Source organism: Chlorocebus sabaeus, chromosome 9, assembly GCF_047675955.1.
Source record: "Chlorocebus sabaeus isolate Y175 chromosome 9, mChlSab1.0.hap1, whole genome shotgun sequence".
Classification (NCBI taxonomy): domain Eukaryota; kingdom Metazoa; phylum Chordata; class Mammalia; order Primates; family Cercopithecidae; genus Chlorocebus; species Chlorocebus sabaeus.
The window spans coordinates 123605500-123620435 of record NC_132912.1 but is presented as its reverse complement, the minus strand read 5'-3'; the positions used below and the strand labels follow the sequence as shown (position 1 = coordinate 123620435).

Genomic DNA, 14936 nt, shown 5'->3' with positions numbered 1-14936 from the left:
TGTGAGTGGCAGTTTTTCCCAGATCCAAGGCTTTCTCCAAGTCTCATCTGTCTTCTACTTCCTCTTATTCCCTCTGCCCTCACCCATGAGCTTGGGAAGATAAGCTACCATGACATGTCACCTTATATGTCCTTGAGAAGAACCAGAGGAGTTCTCATTGGCATTACACTTGGCCACATCTGTCTGAAACCTTCCCACTAGCCGGAGGAGCATGTCCCCTGGACCAACTGCTCCTCCAGGGCTCCTCTTGCCACCACAGTGCACCAATGCCCTAAGCATCATTTAGGTGCAGTTAAGTTCTCTCTCAGGGAACCTAAGATTCAGTCTAACTATTCTATGCCAGATGTAAACCACCAAGCCTGGCTAATTTTTATATATTTTTTAATAGAGACAGAGTGTCACCATGTTGGCCAAGCTGGTCTCGAACTTCTGACCTCACCTCAGCCTCCTAAAGTGCTGGGATTTGCTCACCTCAGCCTCCCAAAGTGCTGAGATTATAGGCATGAGCCACCACACCTGGCCAAAATGCACTTTTAACAACTATTTAGCTATTTTTAATGTTTTAATTGTTGTAGCTACTCTGTTAAAGCAGAAGGGCAGTCTGTTTACTCAACCTGAGCATGAAACTCAGTCAAAAAATACTCTGAGCATGGTGATGAGGCCTATGATGTGCTTGAAGCATGACTAGCTCCATCCAATATGGCGGACTTCTGATAAGAGTTAATAGTTTATGTACATTGTCTGCTCACTGAGTACCAGGCACTGTTTCAAGCAGACTACAAATTATATACTCTGATAACTGCTTTGCTACTTTGCTTTAATTATAGAACCCATGGTTTTAAGCTAGGCACATGGCTTCCCAGTATAGAGACCACATCTACAAGCCTACAAGCCTCTCTCATTTAGGTGCTGCCGTGGGACCAAGTTCCAGTTAATGAGATGTACAGAATGAACCCTTTGCCTTGTGTTTCTCTCTTATTTCTTCATGCTAGCTGGAGCGAAGACCTGATGGCTGGAACTCCGGTTGCCATCTTAGGTCATTAAGTGGAAGCGACTTGTTGAAGATGGTGGAGCAGCAACAACTTAGAAGGAGCCTGGGTCTCTGATACTGTGGACTACATACCATTGCCTAGCTTTGGTCTTTCTTTGAGGGTAAGAGAAATCTTTCTTTTTTTAAGCCACCGTGTTATAGACTGAATGATTATGTCTCCCAAAATTCATATGTTAAAACCCTAAACCCCAACATGATGGTGCTTGGAGGTGAGCTTTTGGAAGTTCATTAGGTTTAGATAAGGTCATACAGTGGAGTCCCTATCATGGGATTACTGTCCTTATAAGAAGAGGAAGAAAAACTAGAGTACTCTCTTTCCACCATGTTAGAAGGCAACTGTCTGCAAGCCAGGAAGGGGGTCCTCACCAGGAACTAAATCTGCTGGAACCTTGATCTTGGACTTCCCAGCCTCCAGAACTGTGAGAAATAAATATCGGTTGTTTAAACCACCCAGTCTATGACATTTTGTTATAGAAGCCCATGGTGACTCAGATACGTTGTTATTTGAGATATGCTATTACAACAGCCAAACATAATCCTAATGCAGAGTTATTGCTTTTAATTGCCTTAATAATATGACATCAATATTTTTCAAATGAGGAAACTGAGGCATATAGAGATTATATAACTAACCCAAGGTCATACATCTGAAGAGGAGTGCAACCAAGATTCTAACTCAGGCAGAATTCAAAGAATATACTTTAAAAAATAAAAAAATAAAAATAAAATAAAATAAGAAAATAGAGTCTCATTCCATCACCCAGGCCGAAGTGCAGTGGCATGATTCTCACTCGTTGCAACCTCTGCTTCCTGGGTTCAAGGAATTCTCATGTATCAGCCTCCCAAGTAGCTGGGATGAGGGGCATAAACCACCAAGCCTGGCTAATTTTTGTATTTTTTAGTAGAGACGGAGTTTCGCCATGTTGGCCGGGCTGGTCTTGAACTCCTGACCTCAAGTGATCTGCTCACTTTGGCCTCCCAAAGTGCTGGGATTATAGACATGAGTCACCACATCTGGCCAAAATGCACTTTTAACAACTATATTTCACTGCCTAATATTTTAGTATATAACTGACCTTCCTTTGGGGGCTGATTTTGTGGCCTCTTTCACTTAGTTTATGAAAATCTCCCATTATTTGATATCAGCTTCTAGTGTAGTCATTGGGTTGCCAGCTACAAAATGGACAGATTAAAAATTCCTGTTTATTATATTCTCAACTCATCTGAACTTTCTAGATACGTAGACACACACACACACACACACACACACACACGTGATGTTTACATATTCTTCTCAGAATGCCAAATGTTCACCTAGCTCATCAGAAATTGACTTTTAGACTCTCTACACATGATCATAATCCTGAACCCACAAATATATGCCATAATAACAATCATGTCAAATATCAAATATTTATTGTGTCCAAAGGAAATGTCCTTTATTGGCCATTGAGGGTCTCATTTTAAGTCTTCCTAAAACAAAAGTTAGGTGGAATTTTTCCCACTAGCCAAGTAGCTTCTCACACCTGGACCAGCTAAGTGGCGTGCTTTGTAGATAGGACCACTCAGCTAGCCTCTCATGAGCCCCTTGCCAACTCCTGCTCCTGCTCTTTAGTTGTGGACCATGTGTATTAGTCAGGCTAGGCGAGGCTATACTGCAAGAACTACTTACTCCTAAAACTTTAGTGTCTTAATGGAACCCAGTATGGGTTGGCCAGGGGCTGAGGGATATTCAAGGGAGCTAGTGCTCTACATAGCCACTTAAAGAACCAGACTAATGGTGATTCCTGCATCTTGTGGCTACATTCTTGGGAACATATGACCTCTACGATTACCATGGAAGAACAGAACCCTTGGATATCCCAACCCAACCCGGAATCACGCATCAACCTGGAAGTTTCTTGGAGAACCCTAGAGGTTTCATGTATCATTTTCTTTCTCAGCTCATTGGCCAGAACTAGTCACACGGCCCCACCTATCTGCAAGGAGGCTGGTGAATATGCTTGGGAAAGGGGATATGGCATTTGGTGAACAGGAAATGTCTCCACCGTCCCATCTCAGCATCAATAAGTCTACAATAATGAGTCTTACTAAAGGATTGTTTTAGTTTTGGGGACAGGGAGGGGAAATTCTGAGCTTTAATTAATGAGAAAGTACAGATGCACAACAACTTTTATGTGCATCTCTATCCCAGTGGCAGACTAGGTTAGGACCCTGGTAAATATTTGATGGTTGGTGCATAATTGGTCAAGTGGGGTCTAAGAACTAAAAGAGGATGCTTAGTGGCTTCAGCAGAAATAAGCCAGTTAAGGTTTATTTGGGTCTGCCTTAAGGCCGTGAAGAACCCTGGAGTAGCATCCATGGTTCCCACCCCTCCCCTCTATGAGCCCTGTCAACAAGGATGGTAGGAAATAGATTTATGAAGTTTAGAAAGAGATGAACTAAAGAGTGTGTATCAAGAGAAATGTACATTTGTATTCATACCCTGAGTCCTCCAGTTTAAGCATATTAGAATTTCTGTTTTGATGAGAAAGGGTCACCTTCTCTGTTGATAGTTGGCCAAGTCCAGCTAATGCCTAAGGACCTAGTTGAACCAGAGCCTGGCTTAGCTATATCAGTCAGTCACTCAGATATTTACTTTGTCTCTATCATGTGCCAAATACAATGTGAAATATTTTGATGGTTACCAAAGAAAAGTACAATGGGGCTACAAGGCAATGAGACAGGTTTCATAGTAAAACATGGTGCTTTTGTAAAATGTAGCCCAGAACACCTTGTCTTTCACAGTAGTCCCCTTAGAAGGCTGTGCATTTATTTCTGAGATGTAGTTGAGAAGGGCTCCTTCATCCAGTTGGAAATGTCTTTGGGCCCTGGTCAGGTCTCAGCTGGCTGTTACCATTATAACATTTCCTATTCCGGATCCACTGTCATCCTGCAGAGTTATCTGCGTTGTTTGCTGGAGTCAGCTTTCAATATCTTTTGTCTGTTCTCACAAATCAAATACATGTTCAACAGTGGAAAGGTAGCCACACCACCAAATATCTAGAAAACAATGTCCAGTAGCCTTGAAAGGCAAATCCCAAAGTATATTTTTAAACTCTCTGGCAGATTATATTTTCCAAAACAATACTTCTCATCCTACATGCTTTTCGAGAAACTTACCATTCACCCATTGAGAGGTGGAGTGTAATTCTTCTCCCCTTAAATGAGAATGGGCTTCTGACTCACTTGTTCCCAACAGAATGCAGTGGAGGTAATGTTGTCAGACTTTAGTGGCCAGCTCATAAAGCAATTCAGCTCTGCCATGGGAACAGAAAACTAACTGGAGCCCTGAGAATCACTTTGACTGTTCTGACCGCCATGTCGTGAGGAAGCCCAAGCTATCATACATGCAGAAACCACGTGACAACAAAGTGTGAGAGATTCCCAGTCAACCCCCAGCTGCTCACCCTCCCCCTTTCCCAGCTCCAGCCACACCCTCTGACTGCAACCACATAAGAGACACAGGACCATTTAATCAAGTCCCTCTCAATTTCCTGTCCCACAGAAACTGGGGGAGACAATAAAATGTTGTTTTAAGTACAGCCATTGGTGTGCTTGTAAATTTTTCTCCATGGGAAAAAAAAAGCCACCCTGATTTGTAGCGTTCAGCCATTTCTGTGGTGTAAAGCTCCTACAATGGCCAATCTTAAGCTACTAATGTGATAAACAAGAGTTGAGAAGAGATGCACACAATTGGTTCTCACGAGTAGTGTGAGCGGACTCCAGCACACCCCTATATACAGCACTAGAGTAAATCTTTAAAAGGGACAGCTCTGAAGGCCAATTGCACTCCTGAGGATGTTTTAAAGTTCTTTTTCCAATTTATGTGACAGAGTCCAGAGCCACGAAGCATTGGGATTGGTGGAGTCTATCTGCCTATCTTTGGCTAAGACACAGAATGAGGCCCACTGACTTCATAGTAGACAGAGCACGGAAACATCTTCCCAGACCTAAGAGACCCCTAATTTGACAGTATCTTACGCAATACAGAAAAATGTAGGGGAGCAAGACCTGCACCTGTGGAGAGGTAGATCCGCAGATGGCTGTGGGCAAGTGAGGCCACAGCTCCTTGAGGGTTTTGAAGACTCTCCTCCCCTAGTGGGCTGCTGAGGGATTGGATGAATGTAGAACCAACATGCAAGAAGCTAATGGGAGTGCCAGGCCCACTGCTGCGTGAGAACACAGCCGTGTCTCCTGCTTAGCATGTTTTCACCACCGCCCGGGAAAAACATCTGCCCCCACCAGCTGCCAACAGGGTCTGTGTGGGGAGATCACACAGAGGTGGTCAGGCTATTTTCAATAACTTGTTTTCTATAATAAATTTATGTATCTTATTGTGGAAAAAATGAGCACATAAAAAGAGAAAATTATACCCAATTCTCACTAACCCCACTGAAAACTTTTGGATTTTTTCTTTTTTTAGTTCTTTACTATATACAATACATACCTTTCGATATCCAAAGTCTTGCACTTAGCATGACATCATGATCATGCCTCCACATCCTTAAATATTTAAAAAGTTAATGGCTGCATATTATTCTAGCATTTGGATGGTAGCAATTCTCATTACTGGTTAGAGAGCTTATTTCTCAAAATGTTTAATCCCCAAAGTGGGCATCCCTGAAAATAAGTCTTTGTACTTTTATCTGATTGTAGAGCATTTGTAGAAATAGAAAAAAATTACAAAAGTATATGACCACTTTTAGGCCCTCAGTCAATTACACAAAGTCTCTGTCGGTGGAAAGTCACACCTGCAATGTGTAACGGTGCATGTCGTATAGGAATTTGATGGGCAAAATGAATTTTTATTTTGTTTTTGATATTTGAAAATCTTGTTTGTTGAATATTTGTATTTTTATTATTTCCTTGTGTTCTTTGTCCAATTTAACAGTATTAGGATAGCACTTTTCTCATTGTTTTGCAATAAACTTTTACATAAAAATTGATTCTTTCTGACATTTATCCAAACATCTTTCCAGTATTACTGATATCTAGAAGTTTTAATGTTTTTGTCGTCAAACTCAATCATCTTTTACTTTTTAACCTATTCCTAAGTGTTTGTATCAACAAGGTCCTACTCTCAAGATCTGAAGTTTACCTGTCTTTCATTTGTATGTTATTTTTGCACATAAGTGTTAAATGCATGTGGAATTTATTTTGGTATAGGGATTACCTTTAATTTTTTCCATATGATTGGTCTTGACATCATTTATTGACTAATCTCCCTTTCCTCACAGATCTTTACCACATACTAATTTTTTTGTCTATATTACTTCTATTAGGGCCTGTGTTTGAGATATTCTGTTATATTGATTCATCTGTTCACGGTTTAATTTGGCTATTGAAGCTTTAAAATACCATCCCCTCACCTTTTTCTCCTCATTGTGATAGAATATTTTTAATATACTTCTTTCTCAAAATCTTCTGGGCTGAATTGTGCTACTAAAAATGTCTTCAAAGGCACAGTCCAGGCTACAGCAGACCTGGTGTGTACATAACTCCTGTTGACCTGAACAGCCAACACTATCTCCCTCTAAGAGGTCAAGTTTACAACTTTCTTCCAAGAAACTGATCTTTTGATTTTTCCAGGCTCACAGTGGCCTTTTGCTTTGGAATGGAGAAGCAAGAAGGACAGAGTGAAGGAACTGCTTGGGCCTTGCTGGGACACGTTGACAGGAAATTAACATGTATGGTCACCCTCTTTTTATTAAGAGAATCATGTGCTATTGGCCAGAAAGCAATAACTTGCACTTAGCTCTCTTCACTGCACCCTGACAGAGGGGCACCCATAAATGAGACTGGTAGCTGTCCATTAAGGAACACTCAGCAAAGGGTAAAGTCTCTATTTGCAACCTTATCACCGAATTATCTTGGGTAAGCTATCTCATGGCGGAGTTCCACCATACAACCTGTGACATCCAGCCTGGACATCCTTCCAGCTCCAACATAGGGCCACTGGTTACAGGCAGCCCTATCCAAATCTTGCAATGAAATCCTCAAAGTGTCTGCCTTTGTTTCCTGAAACCAGCATTTGTCGGAACTCTTCAACAATGCTGAATTTAGACATCTTTTTGTTTTCCTGAGACTTCTTGCTTTGGGAATGATCGTTTCAAGATCCCAGGGATAAAAGTGTCCGCAAAGTTTGAAACAGATAAAAAGCAATCGCTTTCATACAAGAAGAAGAAAGTTGAGTTTTCTTCCCTTCCTCTCATTAGTTTAACTTCTGACTGATTTAGACATTTGTTACACTTTCCCTGGAAATGTAAAAGTTTAATTTGGAATGCAGTCACGGAGCAAAAATTCTGCTGAGTATATAATGCAAAAATATGGTTGCTAATGAGTGGCACTGATTTAACAGGAAATAAGGAAGAAAAATACAAATTTTGGAAGAAAATAAGCAATTTTATAATGTTTCCACTTGTTCCAAATCCAACTTCGTTGCTTCAAGGGGTAGCTTGGAAATTTTTCTCAAGAAAGCACAGTAAATATTCCTGAAGGCGAACTATTTTCTGGCCTGGAAGAAATGGGTAGAAATGACAAATTTCCTACAACAACCTCTGAGAAATTTGTGTTGGTGACACCTCTGATGTTAAATTCTTCTTTCCTCCAGCAATACATATAATGAAGAACAAAGAGGGCAACAAATTCCCACTTTTTAAATTAAAATCCTTTAGTCCTTGTAGCTGCATTGTTTGTGTGTGAATGTGTGTGTTTTAAAGATATTTTGAGATAGTTTAGGGAGATATCACAAAAAAATCTTCTTCCTCCCATTAGAAATTCTGATTTTACACCGTTAATTGGCATTTTCAAAACACCAAGCGCCCAGTTTGAAGTCTACAAATAAAACACAAGCCCAGATGTTGCAGTTTACACTTGCATGCATTTAACACTTCATAAGTAGTTCATTAAACTGATAACATTTTAAACAGTAACACTGGCTCTTTCAGTCTCCCTCGGCTTGTAATTGTCCTGAGGCACCGAATGAACCCTTCCTAGGCTGGGAACCACAGGAATTTACATTCTTGACGTGTATCTCTTAATTATCGACACTCTGGGGTCCCTGGCTCACTCAGGGAGGGCCGGCTCGGGTCTGCACGCCCCAGTGACCGCGCACAGGGACAGGCCGGAGGGCCGGTGGGCCAGGGACACCGAGCAGGGACACAGCCTTGGGACTCACGCAGGGCAGACGTCAGACACCGAACGGAGCGAGCTGGAGCCTCCCCACCTCCTCAAGCACCGCGGCTGGGTTTCCACTGAGCCTCTTGGGTTTACTAAGCAGCTTCTTTCTGACCAAAACAGTTTTCCAGCAATGCCTCTCCCCATGTTTAACGGCCTTGGGATGAATGTTCACCTCCCTCTTGCCTTTCCTTCCAAGGGTGGCATTCCCGGCTGCCCAAGTTCTCCCTAGAAAATGGGAGACCTTGGTTCGGCGTGGGTCTCATCTCCAGGGAATAAGCCTCTAGGCCCTGGGGTGATCGTAGTGTTGGATAGGCAGCGGAGGCCCGGGGTGTCCTCCTGTCCACTGACGGGACAGGCGCAGAACAGGGAAGGGAAGGGTTGCTAGCGGTGTGCCAGGCACCGTGCGCAGCTCCGCAGGCGTTTCGTTCAGTTCCACCACACGCCGATGCCGCAAGTACAGGGCGGACCTCGTGCCTCCTGCGGAGATAAGCCCGGGTCAACCTGCCCGAGCCCACGTGGATGCAGACGATGCGCCCCGCGGTGCTGACTCGGCGCGGGGCACTGTGCTTAGGAGCCCTGTGCTGCCCCATCTCCGTCAATCCTACCAACTGGTCGGGATCTTTATCATCCTCATTTTCAAAAGAGAGTGATGACAGAAAGGAAGGAGGAATTGGAACTCAAGTCCGTCTGGCTGCCTTCCGACAGCGGGCTTGGCCTCTAAACTATGGCCCCCTCTGCAGACACGGGGTGTGCATGGCGAGTTAGAGAGTCTCAAAGCCTGGGCCCAGAGATTTCACCCCAGGGGATGGAGAACCCTCTTCGTTCGCCCCTCCAGCCGGATCCGGACCCGGGGCGCCCTGCGCTCCCACGCCTCCCGCCCTAGGCATGGTCCCCAGCCCCACGCAGCTGATAGGGAACGGATGGATGACTGAGCGGCTGCTGATTGGTTAACCTAGCTGGGCTGCAGCGAGGCCCGAGGCGGCCAGCGAGCTTCCTTCCCAGGCAGAGAGCCCCGCCGCCCCACGGAGCCGGGAACCGTAGCCCTAACCCCTACTCCGAGCCTGGAGTCCGGACCCAGACCCGAGAGCGCGAGCGGGAGCCGGACGTGCAGGGGCTCCGCGGCCGGGTGCACAGCGCCATCGCGTGGCCAGCTCGGGGCCGCGCCTCCGTCCCTGTGGACGCGGCGATGGGCGGAACCACTGCGTCCCTTCAGGATCATCCCCTTATCTCCGGGACTGGGCTCCGTGTGGCTGCAGCAACAAAAGCAATGGGCCAATGGAGTCTTAGCGGGGACGCCTTGGTCAGTTCTGAACTGTTCGCACTGTTCTTAGTGGAGGTAGCAAGACCCCCGTCTTTCCTGGTGGGCAGTGGGGATGTCGCGGAGACAGAAGCTCAGGTGGCAAAGGGTGGTGGAACCTTCTGCACTTTCCAGAATACACGGGTCCATGGACATGGGCACGGCCATGTTAAGGCTCACGTTCATTTGTTCAGTTCGCTTATTTAATTCATTTGTTCAGTGGTTCCTTCATTAATTCCGTCAACAATATTGTCTTGAGCATTTACGGTGTGCCGGAACCCAAGATCGGGACTAAGGATAGAAAAGAGAACGCGGGAGGCTGAGGCAGGAGAATCGCTTGAACCCGGGACGCGGAGGTTGCAGTGAGCCGAGATCACCACTGTACTGCAGCCTGGGCGACAGAGTGAGAGTCTCCGTCTCAAAAATAGCAGAAAGAAAAGAAAGAAAGAAAGAAAGAGAGAAAGAGAGAAAGAGAGAAAGAGAGAAAGAGAGAGAGAGAGAGAGAGAGAGAGAGAGAGAGGGAGGGAGGAAGGAAGGGAGAGAAAGAGAGAGAGAGAGAGAAAGAGAGAGAGAAAGAAAAGAAAGAAAGGAAAGAAAGAAAGAAAGAGAGAGAAAGAGAGAAAGAAAAGAAAGAAAGAAGAAAGAAAGAAAGAAAGAAAGAAAGAAAGAAAGAAAGAAAGAAAGAAAGAAAGAAAGAAAGAAAGAAAAGAAGAACGGAAAAGATGGCTTACCGTCTTTCTTGTCAGTCTCATGAGGCCAGAATATTTGGAAAAAGCATAAATATACACAGGATTATGAAACAAACCGATTATACTGATATGCAGTTATCAAAATATTTTTAAGCAGTGCTATAGTCGTATATTTTCTTTGTTGATAGAGGATGTAACGGGATCTACAGACCAATCTATTAACTACAGTCATTTCAAAACAGTGATGAGCCCAACTGATATTTTGAGATAATTGCATCAACTACGATGTGGTAGAAAAACAGCTGTGATTTCTGTTGGAGACAAAGTCACAGACACTGCTAATACACTGTGGCATGTTGCCTATTTTCATAATTGAGTAAACTGTAAAATCTCAGTTAGACATTAGTGAAAATAATGATATAAATGTCTCCCTGTCCAAGTTCATGGAACCCCCTCCTCCAGATTTTATTCACAGACTCCTTGGTGAGCAGAAATAAACAGGGTGAGTGTGGACAGTGATGAGGGCTTGGAGGAAATCAACAGGGAGAGGGACTAAAGATAAAATCGGAAGGGAGGCCCTGTGTGGCCTCATCGGGGAAGGCCTGGATGAGACCATGGTTCACTGTAAAAGCCCCATACAAAGGTAGGAAATGGCTACTAGGGACTCTGACTTAGCCCGTAAATCTGCACAGTCTTCTTGAACGTTTGTATCTGGTGTTCAGGCCTGGACTCACCTTGTGACCACAAGGCCTCCCAATCCCAAAAGTCCAGGTCAGCCTCGTGGACATCCAGAGATTTCATCCCAGGGCACTGAAGATGAAATCTCTGCCTGGGCCCTGAAGGCACTTGATTTTGCAACTTTACCACCTAAACTTTCCTGGGTCACTCTTGAGGCAACCCATCCTGGGCAAGAGTAGTTTGCATGGCAAATGGAACTTTCCAAAGTTTAACCTGAAGAAGGTGGTCGGCATCATGTCCTATTTAGAAACCAGGCTCCTTCCAGCCTGGGGATCCCCTGAATCTCCCAGATCTTTATCCGCCTTTCATTCAACCTGTGATTCCCCAGGGCCCCTTCTAAGCCAGCAGCTGCGTGACATCTCTGTTCTCATCCACCCATTTCCAGGCAGCAGCGTGTTGGGGGTGGTTGGGGAGTGTAGTGCTGGGTCACAGGCAGCCTTTGTAACTGCATATGAACCAGTGTGGCAAGCTTGCAGGATGATGTCAGAGCTGGCACTGGCAAAGAACAACTTTGTTGACAAGAAGATTAATTAGACAAATGTAGTGCCCATCAGTTACTGCCACCGCCTCCTTGGGGGTCAGCGCTAGTCAGGCCTTTGCTAGAGATTTCTTTTTCGTCTTTGTAGAGAAAGCTTAATCTCCTAACAAGGCAGCCAAGAAACAGTTCATGGCGTGCCAGAATAGCAAGTGCATACAAGCATGTTCTGAAGTGAGGGTGCCTGCACACCGCCAGGCTGCAGGGCTGGGGCTGGCCCAGCCTTGGAGCCAACTGAGCCTCTTCCTTCTACCTGTACAGACCCAGCCCCAGGAAGCGTGTTGAGCCCTGAATCCTTCCTCACAAGGGAAGACATCCATTTGTGAGCTCTCTTGGCCCCCTCTTCCTCTCTTGCTTTCCTGGGAGAGCTGCCCCTTTCATGGAGGGGCGGGCAGACAGCCATGCAGGGTCTTCAGAGCTTGGAGGCTTCCGCCACCTACACCTTCCCTCTTTATCCAAAAGGCACCTGCCCCATTGTCCCGTTGTGGGAAGAGGCAATGAATGAATTGCTGAGTGGTAGCGGCCTTATTCATCATTCATCAAATACTCAGTAGGTTTACAGGCATATTATATCCCAGCAACACTGCAGTAAAGGAATGATTCCCACATATCAGGCCCTGGCCTTGGGGAAGGGGTTATATTCTAGAGGGGGAGGCATGGCAATGTGCACCTGTGGTAAAGGCCAAGAAGGAGCTAGGAGAGGGGATGTGGTGGTGAGGGCCGGGAGATGGCAGCCGTTTTGGAAAAGGTGCCCCTGAGGAGGTAAAATTAGAATTGAAACTTGAGGAGGGAGAGACTCTGTGGGGAAGAGCTGAACTGTTCATACGGTTCTTAGTGAAGGTAGCAAGACCCCCGTCTTTCCTGGTAGGCAGTGGGGAAGAGCTGACTCTCTGTTGGCTGCAGGGGACAGGAATCTGACAGTGCTGAGGGAGGGGATGTTCTGTGGATATCTGTTGACTGCATGAATAAAACAAAATGTTTCCAAGCTGTGCTTCTCACACTTTAGTGTTGTGTTAGAATCCTTAGGAAGGAGGGTCTTGTTAAAAAGTAGATATCCAGCTCCACTGATTCAGAAGGGCTGGTGCAGGGCCCAGAGAGCTGCATTTTAACAGCCCTTCCTCCAGGCAGCCCTCCCAGCCCCTCCCAGAGCCCCATCTCCAGGAAGGCACTCAGCCCTGGATTGTAGTCCTGTCTGTCTGTCTGTCAGCCTACCTGAGGTTTCAGAAAGGCCTCATAGTCAGGATCCCAGGGGCCCAAAGCCAGTGTGGCTTTGGTGGGACCATCCTGACAGCTCCTTATAACTCCAAGGCCTCCACCTCCCACTGGCCAGCAAGGAGCCCTGGTGGGCAGGGGCGGGGCCTGCTCTGTCTCATCAGGCTCTGGGTCCCTGGGGCTGGGGATGGGCCTCCCCTGGATCCTGTTCCCCTTCTTTTAGAGTAACGGACACCTGGAACCCTGAGCCAACCTCCAGGTCTGTGTGGGCCTCTCTCCCTGGGTCCCTCATTCTTCTGTGGGTGATGGTTCAGCTGGAACTGGGTGGGGGCGTGGACATGTGGGGCTGGTGGGTATACACACCGGTACACACACACACACACACACACACGTGTGTGCACTAAAAAACCAAGTGGGGTGAGGTGTGAAGGGGGTAGGCTGCAGCCTGGCTGTCTGTGCTGCTTTTTTCTGAGAGGCAACTCCTCAGAATTCTAAAATCAAACCTTGCCTTCATGATGATGAAGATGTAGTTATCAAGGTAGAAAAATTATGTGTTTGATCTTCTAACAACTGATTGATTGGTAACCTTTTTTTTTTTTTTTTTTTTTGTTGAGAAGGAGCCTTACTCTGTCACCCAACCTGGAGTGCAATGGTGCGATCTTGGCTCACTGCAACCTCCACCTCCCAGGTTCAAGCGATTCTCCTTCCTCGGCCTCTCAAGTAACTGGGATTACAGGTGACGGCGCCACGCCCAGCTCATTTTTTTGTATTTTAGTAGAGATGGGGTTTCACCGTGTTGCCCAGGCTGGTCTCGAACTCCCGAACTCAGGCAATCCACCCGCCTTGGCCTCCCAAAGTGCTGGGATTACAGGCATGAGCCACTACACCCGGCCTCAGATTGATAACATTTTAATAGTTGACACATGGTATGGGACCTTCACTTTTATTCTCATCTTGGGTCCCCCGAATGTTAGGATGATTAGAGACAGTTGCAGGGAAGGTACCAGAACCAAGGAATTTTCCCTGTGAATGGGGAGTATGATTCCAAGAACGGAGACTGTGAATTCCCAGTGTTGCCTGCCACCTATGTTTTCATCTTCACCACCCAGGCTTAACCTCCAGGCCAGAGATTGGCCAGGTCTGGTTGGGCAAACCACCGTCAGCGTCTGTTTAGCAAGTGGATTCCAGGACCACACCCAAACCTCATGAATGCAGTCCCTGCAGGTGGGGCTCAGGAGGCAGAATTTTCTGCCCCCTCCCGGTGACTTAGCGGCACTAGGAAATGTGAAATCCACGATGGGGGAGAGGTGTGGGCCCTTCATTCAGACGGATCCACACTTGGACACGAGGAGGGGGTTCTGAGCTTAAAGACCAGCTGGAGAGGCGCAGTCTGCGATTCATCTGCTGTCTCTGAATAGATGTTTGGGGACTCCAGGGTCACACATTTACAGGGAACTCCCTTTTCCAGCTCCGTGTAGAGGGGGCTCTAAATGCACGGGGCCCTACTTGGGAAACCTCTCAAGTCCTTCCTACATCCATGAGTCCCTGGGGTTCCTCCTGCCCCCCGGCACCATGGAAGAAAGCTACCCTCATGACCACTCGCCAATTCTCTTCTAGGAGGGAATGTACAACTCAGCTTGGGACGGAGCGGAAAGGCCCATGCGTGTTCCTGAACCTACCACCAGCAGGAGGCCAGGGGCTCTTCCTCCCCTCTCTGGGCTGCAGTTTTCCTGGATGTAGAGGGGTTTTCAAGATGATACAAGGATCCAACTCTAAGAAATACATTTCAGTGTAAGGCATCACTTCACTTTTCTTAGTCACTGGAGAGCAAAGGGATGAGGAAATGTCTTTTTTCTTTGGCTAATGGTCACTTTTCTTAGTCATTGGAGAGCAAAGGGATGAGGAAATGTCTTTTTTCTTTGGCTAATGGTTTCGGCCGTGCTGAGCGACAGGTGAGAGAACTCATTTCAGCAGTGGGAGCAGCCGCCTGCCGGGGCGCCGTTTCCTGATCTCTGCTGCCCTCTGCTGTCCGGTGCCAGCTGAGACATGCCGATGCGACGCACAGTCCACAGCATCGCAGAGCTGCATCCTAAGAGGTGGTTTGCCAACAAGGAATCTGAGGCCCAGAATGGGCAGTGACTTCCTCCAGGCCACACAGCAGGTCACCAGAGCTCCTGCCTCCCTAGCAGTCGG

General features: G+C 46.3%; 1 long non-coding RNA gene across 1 annotated transcript in view; it reads left to right on the top strand.

The window, feature by feature from the left end:
• Window positions 1–9408, top strand: part of LOC140712429 (uncharacterized) — a 32452-nt gene extending 23044 nt beyond the window's left edge. Inside the window, exons 2-3 of the long non-coding RNA XR_012094066.1 lie at window positions 993–1152; window positions 6683–9408. This is a non-coding gene — a long non-coding RNA (uncharacterized lncRNA). The remainder of the gene's footprint in view (window positions 1–992; window positions 1153–6682) is intronic.
• Window positions 9409–14936: the final 5528 nt, after the last annotated feature.